Source organism: Aotus nancymaae, unplaced genomic scaffold (assembly GCF_030222135.1).
Source record: "Aotus nancymaae isolate 86718 unplaced genomic scaffold, 86718_ANA_hifiasm-v0.15.2.pri h1tg000073l, whole genome shotgun sequence".
Lineage (NCBI taxonomy): Eukaryota > Metazoa > Chordata > Mammalia > Primates > Aotidae > Aotus > Aotus nancymaae.
This window is the reverse complement of record NW_026988488.1, coordinates 3304878-3320174: the sequence shown is the minus strand read 5'-3', so window position 1 is coordinate 3320174 and position 15297 is coordinate 3304878. Positions and strand designations below refer to the sequence as shown.

The 15297-nt window shown below is 43.3% G+C and overlaps 1 protein-coding gene across 1 annotated transcript in view; it reads right to left on the bottom strand.

Annotated features, from left to right (window-relative positions):
• Positions 1-15297, bottom strand: part of MSN (moesin) — a 76921-nt gene that overhangs the window by 24916 nt on the left and 36708 nt on the right. The gene's annotated exons all lie outside the window — the stretch shown is intronic.

The window sequence follows — 15297 nt, the reverse complement described above, 5'->3', positions numbered from 1 at the left end:
GAGCACTGGGTTCCACATGATAAGCTGAATAAAGGCACAAAAAGCTTTCAATAAAATCCAACACCCCTTCATGTTAAAAGTTCTCAATAAACTAGGTATTGAAGAAAAATACCTCAAAATAATAAAAGCCATCTGACAAACCCACAGCCAACATCATACTGAATGGGCAAAAGTTGGAAGCATTCCCTTTTAAAACCAACCCAAGACAAGAATGCCCTCTCTCACCACTCATATTCAGTATAATATTGGAAATCCTGGCCAGAGCAACCAGACAAGAGAAAGAAATAAAGGGCAACCAAGCAGGAGGAGAGGAGGTCAAACTATCCCTGTTTGCAGATGGCATGATCCTATATCTAGAAAACCCAATAGTTTCAGCACAAAAGCTCCTTAATCTGAAAAACAATTTCAGCAAAGTCTCAGTATACAAAAATCAACATACAAAAGTCACTAGCATTCACATATACCAACAACAGTCAAGCCAAGAGCCAAATCAGGGAGGCAATCCCATTCACAACTGTCACAAAAAGAATAAAATGCCTAGGAATACAGCTAACTAGGGAGGTGAGAGATCCCTACAAGGAGGACTATAAGCAACTGCTCAAAGAAATAAGAGATGACACAAACAAATGGAGAAACAGTCCATGCTCATGAATAGAAAGAATCAACAATGTTAAAATGGTGACATTGCCCAAAGCAATTTATAGAATAGATTCAGTGCTATTCCTATTAAACTATCAATGACATTCTTCACAGAACTAGAAAAAACTATTTGAAAATTCATGTGGAAATGAGAAAAAAAAAACAGCTGAAATAACCAAGGCAATCCTAAGCAAGAAGAACAAAGCTGGAGGCATCATGCTACCCAATTTCAAATGATACTACAGGGCTACGGTAACCAAAACAGCATTGTACTGGTACAAAAACAGACACAGAGACCAATGGAGCAGAATAGAGAGCCGAGAAATAAGGCCGCACACCTACAACCATCTGATCTTTGACAAAGTCGACAAAAACAAGCAATGGAGAAAGGACTCCCTATTCAATCAATGGTGCTGGGATAACTGGCTAGCCATATGCAGAAGACTGAAACTGAACCCTATCCTTATACCATATATAAAAATCAACTCTAGATGGATTAAAGACTTAAATGTAAATGTCATGTAAAACTCAAAATTATAAAAATTCTCAAAGAAAACCTAGGCAATACCATTCTGGACATAGGAATGGACAAAGATTTCACGACAAAGGCGCCAAAAGCAACCGCAACAAAAGCAAAAATAATAAAATGCCGAAAATAACTCCCTAGTTAGCTGTATTCCTAGGAATCTTATTATTTTTATGACTTATTAGAGAAATGGGATCTAACTAAACTAAAGAGCTTCTGCACAGCAAAAGAAACTATCAACAGAGTAAACAGGCAACCTACACAACAAGAGAAAATATTTGCAAACTATGCAACTTACAAAGGTCTAATATCTAGCATCTATAAGGAACTTTAACAAATTTACAAGAAAAAAACAAACAACCCCATTAAAATGTGTGCAAATGACATGAACAGATACTTTCAAAAGAAGACAAACATGTGGCCAAGCAGCATATTAAAAAAAATTAACATCATTAGAGAAACGCAAATCAAAACCACAATGAGATACCATCTCACACAAGTCAGAATGGTTATTAAAAAGTTTAAAAAAAAAAGGTGCTGGTGAGATTGCAAAGAAAAGAGAACACTTATACACTGTTGGTGGGAAGGTAAATCAGTTCAACCATGGTAGAAAATAGTGTGGCAATTTCTCAAAGACCTGAAAACAAAACTACCATTCAACCCAGCAATCTCATTACTGGGTACATACCCAAAGGAATAGAAATCGTTCTATTATAAAGATACATGCATGTGCATGTGCATTGCAGGACTATTCACAATAGGAAGACATGGAATCAACCTAAATGCCAATGAATGGTAGAATGGATAAAGAAAATGCATGATGCTATGCAGCAATAAAAAACAAGATCATGCCCTTTGCAGGAACATGAATGGAGCTGGAGGTCAAGAAAATGCATGATGCTATGCAGCAATAAAAAACAAGATCATGCCCTTTGCAGGAACATGAATGGAGCTGGAGGTCATTATCCTTAGCAAACTAATGCAGGAACAGAATGGTGGCTCACACTTGTAATCCCAGCACTTTGGGAGGCCAAGGGAGATGCATCTCTTGAGGCCAGGAGTTCAAGACCAGCCTGGACAATATAATGAAACCCTGTCTCTACTAAAAATACAAAAATTAGCCAGGCAAGGTGGCGCACACCTGTAATCCCAGCTACTTTGGTGGTTGAGGCACGAGAATTGCTTTAACCCGGGATGCAGAGGTTGCAGAACACCCTATGTTCTCATTTACAAGTGTGAGTTAAATGATGAGAACACATGGACACCTAGAAAGTAGAGGGTGGGAGGCAGGAAAGGATCAGGAAAAAACGTTAATAACTAACAGGTACTAGGCTTAATACCTGGGTGATAAAATGATCTGTACAACAAAACCCCATGACCCAAGTTTACCTGTATGACAAACTTGCACATGTAGCCCTGAACTTAAAATAAAAATTGAAAACAAGGAAGAACACTGGATTCCAAGCCTCACATGTAACTGGTCAAATCTATAGCCTTGGATAATTCCTTTCCTTTTCCTGGACCTTAGTTTCCCTCACCTGTGCAAAGGCAGGAATGGGATGGAAGGCAGCCAATCAAACTAGGTAAATAATCCAAAGACCATTTCAGTGCCGATGTCTGTAGTTCTATAGGCTGCCTTGCATTGTTAATGCTTCCTGTATTTATGTCTCATTGGCTTTCCTAGGCACAAGAGGGGAAAGGGGCCTCAGCAGAGGTGGGTCTGGGTGGCATAGAGGCCTTACCAAAGCCAAGTCAATGGGGGTACAAAGGTCCAGAAACAGGCCCAGACCAAAAAAAGAGACAGTAACACACATGATTTCATGGGAACTAGAAAAAATATCCACCACCTTTACAAATAGATCCACTAGCCTAGGTCAATGACAGCTGAAATGTCACAATTAGAGATTTGTCCCTTTGGCTGAAAACTCAGTAGTAATGGGAGCAGTAGTAACAGGCAGCAGCTTTCCTGTATTAAGACTTGCTACTCACCAGGCACTTCATATGTACTAGCCCTGTAATATCAATAATCACCCTGTAAAGAAGAATATTATCTTCACATTGGGGATAAAGAAATAGGTACTTGTCTAAAGTAACACTGCGATTAAGTAGGGGACACAGGGTTTCAATGCAGGTCTAAATCCAAACCTCACAGTGTGAACCAATATGCTAAATTTCTCTTACAGAGTACAAAAGTCTCCCATTAAATAAATCAAAGATTGATTTTTAGTTGTTAGACATTTTGCTTAAATCATATATATGGTACAGCCACAAGATGGCTTGTTATATGGTCGTACAAAACCTTTATGAAGACGATTTCATGCCCAGGGAAGACACTTTAGTAATATTAAGTGAGGAACTGTAAACAATATTTCATACAGCCCATGAGCTCAACTTTGTAAAATGTATATGTCGAGGGATGATTGGAATCATGTCCAAGTATTAGTCAGGCTTGGTTTTGGGTTGGTGATCTTATATGTGCTTTCTCCCCTTTAAACTAAAAAACAAACCAAAAAAAACATCTAATAAACATTTTCTAAGGTGGTCACATACTACTTATAGTATTGAGGGAAAGCACTAGATATATAGTATTGCATCTTTGCCAAAGATGCAAATTCCCACGGAGTGAGTTATACATTAAACCTTATCAGTCTTTGAACCTCTAGGATTTTCCTGAACACAGGGTCAAGTAGCAGGGAAGAGGGGGTGAGGCAGCCATTTTGCCATATAAACAATTATGATGAGGATCAGGCCCAGAAAACTACTTTGTAAATAAATCTCACTAGGGAGCCAAGGAGGAAATCTATTTTAGGATTGACAATGGGACAGGAAAGGCCCTGAAGGCAGGAACAAGTAAGGCAAGTACCCCAGTGGGAGTAAGGCAAGGTTAGCCACTTTTATTTGGTACTACCCTAGGCTTCCTTCCAAGTCAGTGACCCCTATAAAATGGGCCCACATAAAGTAAGATGGGGCCAGGTAGGCTGGAATTTGAGGGGCACCATGCTATATCCAGCCTCAAATCACCCTTGAGCTGGGTCAGGGTAACCTCAAAACACCAATGACTGAAGGGACAGGAGAGAATAGAAAGAGGGCAGTGGGTTTCTTAGAACAATAGACCTCACTCTCACCTCAAAGTTTACCTCTTACTTAGAATTCTCTCTCCAGTTCTCAAGGCTCACTGGGTACTCACACAAGATGTTGGTTAAACGAATGGGTACCAAACAAGGGGATATCAGAGATAGAGATAGCATAGTATACACATACAAAGATGGGGACATTTGACACATTGACGTTTTTGTACCATGAATCATTCTTGCCTGTCTAGTGAAGGCTATGGACCCCTTCTCAGAATATCTGTAAATGTATGAAATAAAGTAGATACAATAAGACAAAATTATATTGAAATAGGTATCAAAATTTAATAATATGTGCTTCTTATCATATTAAGTAATTACCTAGCACTAGGTCTTATTAGTTGGTTATTACCACTGTAATTTCAAACATCTATTGAGCATAAATAATATTTTGAGAAATATACAATAACTAATTGTGATATAAAAAATATGTACATTAGGGGCCGGGTGTGGTAGCTTATGCCTGTAATCCCAGCACTTTGGGATGCTGAGGTGGGCAGATTACTTGAGGTGGTCAAGAGTTCAAGACAAGCCTGGCCAAAATCTCTACTAAAAATACAAAAACTAGCCAGGCGTGGTGGTGCACATCTGTAGTCCCAGCTACTCGAGAGGCTGAGGCAGGGGAATCACTTGAACGCAGGAGGCAGAAGTTACAGTGAGCCGAGATCGCGCCACTGCACTCCAGCCTGGGTGACAAAGCAAGACTTCATCTAAAAAAAAATGTACATTAGATAGTTTCTATATAAACTTCTATGAGTTAGTTAAGAAAACTAAAGAAAACGGTGGAATCCAGGAAAACGCTCCACAGCCTAAGAGTTGGTAACAAAGTCATGGGTACTGCTATTACTGCTGCCTTTATTTTATTTGCCTACATTCATAATTGAACAAAAGGCTAAATTACAAATGAAAGGCTGGTAAAAAACAAATAAGTATTTTTCCTCCATCCAAGTTCATATATCCTTCCCACTTCAAATTCTATCCATGGAACTCATAGGACTCTAGGTTAAGGAGTTTCCTATAAATTCATTAAATTCACCCAGTATTAATGGAATACAATGTTTAAGGAACTATGGTTGGAACAAAGCAGTAGAACCAGTCCCTGATCTCAAGGCACTGAAAAACAGAAAAACTAAAATGTACAAGAGAGACCCTGGGCAGTGACATACTAGAAAAACAGAGGAAATCTTTTGTGGAAATTAGGAATCACAGTTCAAAGTGGTGTTTCCACTGATTTCCAAAGGATAAGCTGGACTGTGGAAAAGAACGACTGTGCAGGTAGGGAGAAGAGCACTCAAATGTCCCAGGTAGAGAAAACACCATGTGTGGATGGCCTAGAAAGAGGCAGGGATGTAGATGTCCCCTTTAGAACTCAATATGTAAACCTACTCCAGGGTGAATGAGGCCTGCAAAGTGAAGAGAGGGCAGAGTCTAGGAAGGTAGGTGGAGGACACTATGCTAGAAGGCTGGGCCTTAATCCTGTTGGCAGTGGCCAGATAGCCTAGAGGTTCTGGGCAGGGGATCAGAACTGGGCTTTTTGGAAAAAAAACACCCAGGAAGGAAAGTAAGTAAAGGGGAAGGGGTGGGATTCCAGGGACATATTCCAAAGCTTAGGAGTTCCCTTTAATTCACAATATTAGAAATAATTTTCAAAGGAAGCCAGTGTCTTGTGCAGATCATGTCAATTGTAGGTCATGCCAATCCAGCATCTTCAGGGCACTGATCAAGGGTGGAGCCCAGTGCTGGCCCAAAGTAGGTAATCAAATATTTTTTAAAGAAATATTTCTTAAACAAATCAATTGGTAAAGAGGACCCATCCTGGTTGAGGAATAAGCAAGTCAGAGAGGCTAGAGTTGGTCGTGCTTCCTCCCTCTTAGAGGATCACCCTGGTACAAGGGCTCTCCTAAAATCTGAAGATATGAGCTGAAGCCCAACCAGAACCTGTTTGTCCTGAATTCCTACTCAGGGTTTCTGCCATTCCACTGTGGCTGCTTCCCCAGGGATAGCAGCCTGAGGTTTCCTGAATTTCACTGTGGAGATAAACAATTTTAGGTTTTTAAAAAATTGGAAAGAAAAACAAACACAAAAGAATTCCCATTCCCATCTCCACTTAACTCAGAAGAAAATGTGAGTCCTGTTAGCAGAAATGTAAACCAGTACAACCACTATGGACAACATTATGGAGGTTCTTCAAAAAACTAAAAATAGGACTACCATATGATCCAGCAATCCCACTACTAGGCATTTATCCAAAGGAAAAAAAATCAGTGTATCAAAAAGATATCTGCACCCTCATGTTTATTGCATCACTATATCACAATAGCCAAGATATGGAATCAACCCAAATGTCCAAAACCAGATGAATGGATAAAGAAAATGTGGTGCTGGGTGCGGTGGCTCACGCCTGTAATCCCAGCACTTTGGGAGGCCAAGGTGGGTGGATCACGAGGTCAAGAGATCAAGACCATCCTGGTCAACATGGTGAAACCCCGTCTCTACTAAAAATACAAAAAATTAGCTGGGCATGGTGGCGTGTGCCTGTAATCCCAGCTACTCAGGAGGCTGAGGCAGGAGGATTGCCTGAACCCAGGAGGTGGAGGTTGCGGTGAGCCAAGATCGTGCCATTGCACTCCAGCCTGGGTAACAAGAGTGAAACTCCGTCTCAAAAAATAAAAAAAAGAAAATGTGGCATATATACACAATGGAATATTATTCAGCCATAAAAAATGAAATCCTGGCCAGGCACGGTGGCTCATGCGTGTAATCCCAGCACTTTGGGAGGCTGAGGTGGGCAGATAACCTGTGGTCAGGAGTTCAAGACCAGCCTGGCTAACTTGGTGAAACCCCGTCTCTACTAAAAATACAAAAATTAGCTGAATGTAGTGGCATGTGCCTGTAATCCCAGTTACTCAGGAGGCTGAGGGAGGAGAATCGCTTGAACCCAGGGGGCAGAGGTTGCAGTGAACCAAAACCATGCCACTGCACTCTAGCCTGGGCAACAAAGCGAGACCCTCATCTCAAAAAAAAAAAAAAAAAAAAAAGAAAAGAAAAAGAAATCCTGTCATTTGCAGCAACATGGATAAGCCTGAAGGACATTATGTTAAATGAAATAAGCCAGGCACAGAAAGTTAGACACCGGGCCAGGCACGGTGGCTCATGCCTGTAATCCCAGCACTTTGAGAGGCCAAGGTGGGCAGATCACCTGAGGTCAGGAGTTCGAGACCAGCCTGGCCAACATAACAAAACCCCATCTCTGCTAAAAATACAAAAATTAGCTAGGTGTCATGGCACACACCTGTAATCCAGGCTACTCAGGAGGCTGAGGCAAGAGAATCGCTTAAATCTGGGAGGTGGAGTTTGCAGAGAGCCGAGATGGCGCCACTGCACTCCAGCCTGGGCAACAGAGTGAGACCCTGTCTCAAAAAAAGAAAAAAAAATTATTAATGTTTGAGATTATGAGTATGCTAATTACCCTGATCTGATCACTATATATTGTATGTACTGCTATGTACCCCATAAATATGTACAAATTATGTATGCATTTATTATTATGTATCAAGTTTAAAAAATCAAAATTAGGCTCACATCTGTAAATCCCAACACTTAGGGAGGCCAAGGTAGGAGGACAGCTTGAGGCCAGGAGCTAGAGATCAGCCTGGGCAATATAGTATGACCATCTCTATTAAAAAAAAAATTCAAGTTAAAAAATAATAAAAGTTTTAAAATTAAAATTTTTAAAAATATAAGTCGGGGGACAGGGCCATGGGTCTATGCTCTCTTGTTTTCTCTGTATGTGTCAGACGTAGCAGGGAATAAGGGTAGTAACAGCTGGGTCCTGAAGGTGATAGATATAAGTCCTGATCAAAGAAGGTCCCTTTGTTCTCTCTTAGATTAATCTGGGACCCAAGAGTGCAAGATGATGTGTTGCAGGCCCAGACCCACTGCCACAGAGGGCCCACTGGATACTCACCCTTAGTGAGCACCCACAGTCTTCTTTTTGGGCCTAGACTCTGCTCTCTCCCCAAAGAGAAGACAGTGGTCTAGTGTGGGAGGAAAGAACCTGAAAATGAAGCTTCCAAAGTCAGCAGAAAATTCCCAGCCAGCCCTTCAGTTTAACAGGAATACAGGAGCTGACATGGGTGGGGCAGCATTTCAAGATGTAGTCCCCAGCAGAGAACTGTTTATACAGCTAAATCCTTGCCTAAGCCAGGCCCTGAGGATCTAGGCACAGCATGAGGTCAAAGACTGTGTCTCAGAAGAACATTAAGGATTGAAGGAACAATAACAAAATGTCTGCATGTGTGTTTGGGGACGGGGGAGTGTCATCCTCTCACATGCACTGGCCCTCCCACCAGTTGCCCAAGAACAATAAGCCCACTGTTACTGAGCAATTCAACACAGACACTTCCCACACCAAGCACTTTGCTAAGCACAAGCAAACCCATCTCGGTGGTCCACTGTCCAAAGCCTTCAGCAAACCTGGATCTCTCTCGTGTCCCCAGTTACCTGACCTAAGACACAAAAGTAACCAGGCCAGAAGCTACCTCTGCCATGGCACCAGCAGCTGGGGTACTTTGGTCTCTGAGCCTGCCAGCTTCAAATAAGTGACTTTCTCTTTGTTATCAGGAGCACTTAGGGGAGCAGTAGCCCAGCTACAGCAAAAGGGATTGGCAATGGTTTCCCCTCACCTACCTCATGTCACTGAACTATAAAATGGCTCCTTCCTAGAAAGAAGTTTGGAAGAGTCAGAGAGAAAAGCAGAGAATAAGTCAAATAATTACAAGTAACTTGCCTGGAGCACGGACCTCCGAGCTAAGGAAATGGACGTTACTAGCCCCACCCACTTCATAGATGAGAAAACTGAAGTGCATAGAGGTGGGTGACAGAAGGATGGAAGTGAACACTTACTGAATGCCAACAATGTGCCAGCCTCATCACATACAGTCTCACTTAACATCACCGAGGTCACATTTACTCAGCCAACGAGTAGTGGAGGCGGGTCTTCTGGACATTCCTGGAGCTCTTTCCACAACTCCACCCACCACTCCTGTCATGCTGTCTTCAGATATTGCCTTGGCAACTATTTTGGCTAAGACTCAAACATTCTGGCATAGGAAGCCTGGGCACATCTGGGAAGCACTGCTTGGGAAGGTCCCCTTGTCTCACTGGGGCAGAGCTTGTGAGTCAGTCCAGTTGGGTCTGAGCTTAATGGCCTCATCTCTCACCTGCCACCTCCCCATTCCCCTCCAGGGGCCACCCATGCTGGGCTTTCAGCGGGGCTGCTGATGTAGAGAAGAAGGCAAGTATAAGTGGGACAGGGGACCCAGAGGAAGGATAAGCCCTACCAAGGCAGTCCCAGAACTCTAGTATCTTCCCTGGCCAGAGAATAGTCATCACAGTGTCACCCACACTGCCTTCATCAGGTCGGAGGCTAAACTCCATTGTTTAGGCTCCAGTTCCCACCATTTCTGCTACTAAGAGTGGGGCCAAGGCAAGGCAGGGCAGGTCCTGGTCTGTCTTGCCTCTGTGGATGACAGCACTGCCTCAAGCAGCTATTTTCCATAAGGGGGAAAACAAGGTTTGCTTTGATTCTTTAGCCTAGGGGCCATTCTGCTCCTCCTCCTTCTCCTTCACTGACTCACTCACTTCCCAGCAAGTCAGCCCTTTCCTGTTGACTTGGAAGTGGTAACTGGTACAGTAATCTGCTCTGACCTCTTCCTGCTCATCTCCAGCTCATTAGACATGCCTGGAGTTAACCTTTCCTATGCCTGTGCCTTTTCCTAGTAGCTTCTAGAAAGGAGAACAACACCCAACCTCACTCACACCCTAATGGGTTAGCAGTAGTTCTTCAACCACTCCAACTGCTCCAGAGGGAATGGGAGACAAGGGTTCCCTTTCATTTGTCTTGACCCAGCCCTGTCATCCAAAGCTCCTCAAGAAGCATTTCAACTGGAAGACAAGGACATACTGGAGACTGGGTGTTACCACTCCAATTACCATATGTGTGGAGGTTAGCAATGGAAATATAACCACCTTGTCCCTGTAGGAGGAGAGCTCAGGGCAGAGGCCAAAACTGAAAGAAAAAATCAGAAACAGTGATGTCACCTTAGCCAGTTAGTTTCTTCATTAATCCAGCCTTAATTGCATGGCCTTTTGTTCAACCTCAGGCACAGGTAGAGCCCTCTTGTTTTTCTCTCCACATGTGAAAGTCAGAAAGAAAACTAGCTCTTTAGTGTCTGAACCTAACTCCAGGACTTACTTTCAAAATCAGCTTAGCCAAACCATACCCCCAGGGCAAATACTCTCCAGCCCCAAGTCATCTCTCCTTCGTAGGCTCTTGGGCTGTCCCACCAGCTCTTTAGCATGGTCATTCCTCTTTTTACACTTCCTCGTTATTTCAAACATACATCCTAGAATCTCATATGGCTTCTCCCTTCTGAACTTCTCCTTGTCCTTTAAGAAAATAGACTGTCCAGAATCCCAAATTGTCAGACCTGAAAGAGACCTCAGAGATCATTAGATTCAAACCTTGCAACATACAGCTGGGGAAACTGAGGTCCAAAGAAAGAGCAGCACTGGCCCAGAGCCATACAGTTGCTAGGCAGTGTGGGAGGAGGGATTAAAAACCTGGCTTTTGAGGCCGGGCGTGGTGGCTTATGCTTGTAATCCCAGAACTTTGGGAGGCTGAGGTGGGTGGATCACCTGAGGTCAAGAGTTCAAGACCAGTCTGACCAATATGGTGAAACCCTGTATCTACTAAAAATACAAAAAATTAGCCCGGTGTGGTGGCATGTGACTGTAGTCCCAGCTACTAGGGAGGCTGAGATAGGTGAACTGCTTGAACCCTAGAGGTGGAGGTTGCAGTGAGCTGAGATTGCGCCACTGCACTCCAGCCTGGGTGACAGAGTGAGACTCCATCAAACTGGCTTTTGATCTACTAGCCTATTTAGTAAGCCGTAGTGCCAGCCTGGCATTTAGAAAACAGTAGATACTTCAAGTATACTACTATTGATCTAAAAAAAAAAAAAACTATGTGGAGGAGGCTGGAATAATTAGTTTCCGTGAAAAACTCCAAGCTGGCACTGCTTCGAAGTTTAGCTTTAAACAGAGGGCAAGCCTAACTTTCAGGTTATGAGACAATCACCACCACCCATTCTAGGGAGACTAAATATTTTATAACACCATGGAAGGAAAACTCAGCAAGCCCTGTTTCCAGAACAGTTTCCTTTGCAAAAACTTGAATAGTAACTGGTTGAGAAGGCCCCCAGTAACAGGCACACCCAAGACTCAAGCTGGGGATTGAGGAGGGCACAGAGCAGAGAAAGAGGCAGGGAATTTGAGCAATGGGTTCATATCCAGGCAGCCAAGAACAACAGATTCCTTCAACTCCCATAAACCTTCAAAGCTGCTGAAGTAAAAGGAGTGCAGATCCATCATTAATAAAGTAAGTCTCCAAATGGGCAAAGCCCCTATCCGGGGCCACACCTAGCTGGGCTTCACTCTTTAGCGTCAGTTTCCTGCTTGACCCAGCTTCCTGCCAGCAAGCTTCACAGGAAGTATTTGTAGACTGGAAACTGACCATTTTTGGCTGCCTGAAGATGCCAGCTCTGCCCAGGGTGCCAGAAGAGGGCTCTATTCCCTCTGCTTAGGAACAGACCCTAGCAATCTCCAGCATCATACCTCTGAAGCACACTGGAGCTGATCCAAACCCAAACTTGGGTTCCATATATTGCTCATGGGATGTTAAATTTGCTGAAGCCAGGATTAGCCAAATATGCAGTTGCAGGGGGAGGCTTCTGGGCCTAATCAAAAAGCTCTGTTTCCAGTTGAGCATGGTGGCTCATGCCTGTAATCGCAGCACTTTGGGAAGACGAGTCAGGCAGATAGCTTGAGCCCAGTCGAAGACCAGCCTAGGCAAAATGGTGAAATTCTGTCTCTACAAATGGACAAAAATTAGCTGGGCATCGTGGTATGCGCCTATAGTCCCAGCTACTAATGCTCAGGAGGCTGAGGCATGAGAATCATTTGCTTGAACACAGGAGGCAGAGGTTGCAGTGAGCCGAAATAGCACCACCGCACTCCATCCTGTGCGACAGAGAGAGATCCTGTCAAAAAAAAAAAAAAAAAAAAAAAGCTCTGTTTTCAATTCCAGGGATAGGCTAAGGTTGGCTTCCTACCTAACTTGCCGGTAAGCTAAGAACCAAATCTAGTATCTGGGGAACCCACAAAACTGGAGCCCTTGTCCTGGAAATAATGGTCTCAGCATTTTGAACTTTGGAGCCTTTTTGACCTTCCTCTTTCTAAAACTCAGTTTCCTAATAAAATGGGTCTAATAATATTGAACCTCACTACAGGGTTATTGGGAGATTTAAGTTAAAATAATAGACATGTTTGACACAGGAGGAAGAAAATAATTGAACAGTAATAATAATAATAATACAATAATAGACGTGAAAGTACCTGACACACCATAAGTAGAATGTGATGATTACTAACACCTCCCCTTTTAGCCATACTATGACAAGTATCCTACCTGTCAGGAATGATTTAAAACAAAAACCTGTTTCAGTACAGAGGGCTGGGGGCTGCCCAAGAAGACCTCTAAAGAGCTCTTCTAGCACAAAGGGCTCTCACTTTGGGGGTAAACTAAAAGGTGATTATGTTTCTAGTTGGCGAGACAATGTGAAACCATGCACAACAGTTAAATACACACATATTCCTGCATTATTTTAAATACTTTATCTCTTAAGAGGGATGGGGATTTCCATCTTGAAATACAAGAGTTCCATCTGCTTCTTGGACCATGCCTGGCCTGGGATGGTGTTAATATGACTAAAGGGATGTCTGATAGAATGGAAACACTGCAGGTAAAGAGCAATTGAAAGGCCTGGTGCAGTGGCTCATGCCTGTAACCCCAGCACTTTGGGAGGCCGAGGTAGGAAAATCAGTTGAGACCAGGAATTCAAGACCAGCCTGGCCAACATGGTGAAACCCTGTCTCTACTAAAAATACAAAAATTAGCTGGGTATAGTGGCACATTCCTGTAGTCCCAGCTTGAACCCAGGAAGCAGAGGTTGCAGTAAGCCGAGATCATGCCACTGAGCTCCAGCCTGAGCAACAGAGCAAGACTCTGTCTCAAAAAAAAAGCAGGGTGGGGGGCAACTGCAGAGACGTCTAGGCTGCTGGGCCTGGTAAATGGCTCTCCAGGGTCGAATATAGTCCACCTCCACAAAAGATCAAGGATGCAGTCAGTTCTGCTACTGCCCTCAAATTCCTCTGCACCTTGGCTTCCCTATTTGTAAAGCAGTGCAGGGATTATGCCTGCTCCTCCCTACCCAGAATCATCACTACCCACCACCACATACACTACAGTAATTCTGTAGTTTTTCACTATAGTAATGTCTCTGTAGTAAGAGGAACATAGCTTTGCATTCTGAAAACCTGACCTCAAGATCCAGGTCTACCAATAATCAGTCATGAATTCTTATATTTCAACTTGTAACATGGGCATAATGATCTCACCATGACAGGCGTGCTGTGCAGTACTTAATGAGGTATATCCCCAACTTAGTTTATCATAAGATGGTGGCACTGGTCAAATAGTCCAGACTTCTAGACACTACCCCAAGCTTACTGAAATAGACTCTACAGAGGAGATACTTGGGAATTAGCATTTTAACAAATGCTTCAGGTGATCCTTTCCATCTGAAAAGTTCAAAGAAATATCACATGGCACAGATGCTGTTGAAATGAGAGAACAGGACCAGGGGTCTGGTCCTCCAAAATGCTTTCTGGCCCAGAGAGCCCTATGACAGGGACCTTGAGGTTAGCACCTAGCAAAATATGTTCTGCGGGCAGGAAGAGGAGGAGACTTTGAAATTACAACCAGAATGCTAAGTGCACTACACCCTCAGGCCATTGTCCAGAATCTTCAACCATCCTCCCATCTAGCTAAGAATTAAACAGTGGGAGAAAACAAACAGTTCATATACTTCAGCAGTCAAAGCATGCTGATCAAAATGCTCTAATTAGGGTCCCAATCAAAGGCCTCTTGAGATCTCTGCCTCTTAAACACTCCACATTCACTCTTTCCTGGAAAAACTTTCAGGCAAGGAGCAGACCTTAAATGAAGCTCTCCCTTTCCTTGATGCTCTGGGAACTTGAAGAACAGAAGAGGCATGGTTGAGAGGATGCTGCATTTGTATACAGATGTGAGTAGGTTGGAGGGTGAGGGTAGGAGTCTAAGAGAGGCGTGACTAGCAATGGTGCAGTAGAACCAGCTTGCACTAGAGCTGATCATACACATCTCTTCCCAACTCCTCCATCAAGGACTGCATATTGGTAGCCTGAAATCAGCCATGGTGGGAGTATTTACACCATGGGAATTGGCAAACAGTAAAAATCATGGATTTGTCTAAGAGTTGATTGTTAAACATTTACCAGCACACTGGACAAGAGACACATTAGAGTTGAGCATTATTAAACCCATTTTGTGGATGATGAAACTGAGTCTCAAAGAAAGGAACCAACTGCTATTTTCTAGCTACATGACCTTGACCAAGAGCCAAGTCTGTCTGGCTAGCTACAAATCCCTGGCTCTCGTTACCAGAAACCCAGAGTAGCAGGACGTCCTTACTATCAGACAAAAGGTGGTTGATCCAAAGTGCTTCCCATCAGCTAAAGGCCAAACTAGGGCACCTAATTGTGCCTGGTAAACCACCAAGGAAAATGAGGATTAAGAGTTCAGGACTGAGACATGAAGCCAACAAGAGACAGTCTCATCCCCACCAGAGGAAAGAGGCTGAAGTGAGGGAGTGAGCTTGAAAACCCCAGTAGAAACCACAGGACATTCCTAAGATCTCTTCACAAATGGCTGACAGAGACCCTGGGCTCTAGAGGTAGTCTCTGGAGCATTACAAGTTCCTAGACCTCTTAAAGCCTCGGTTTTCCTACAGGTAAAATGAGAGTTATAATGCCTACCTCACCAGAGTGTTGCAAGGGTGA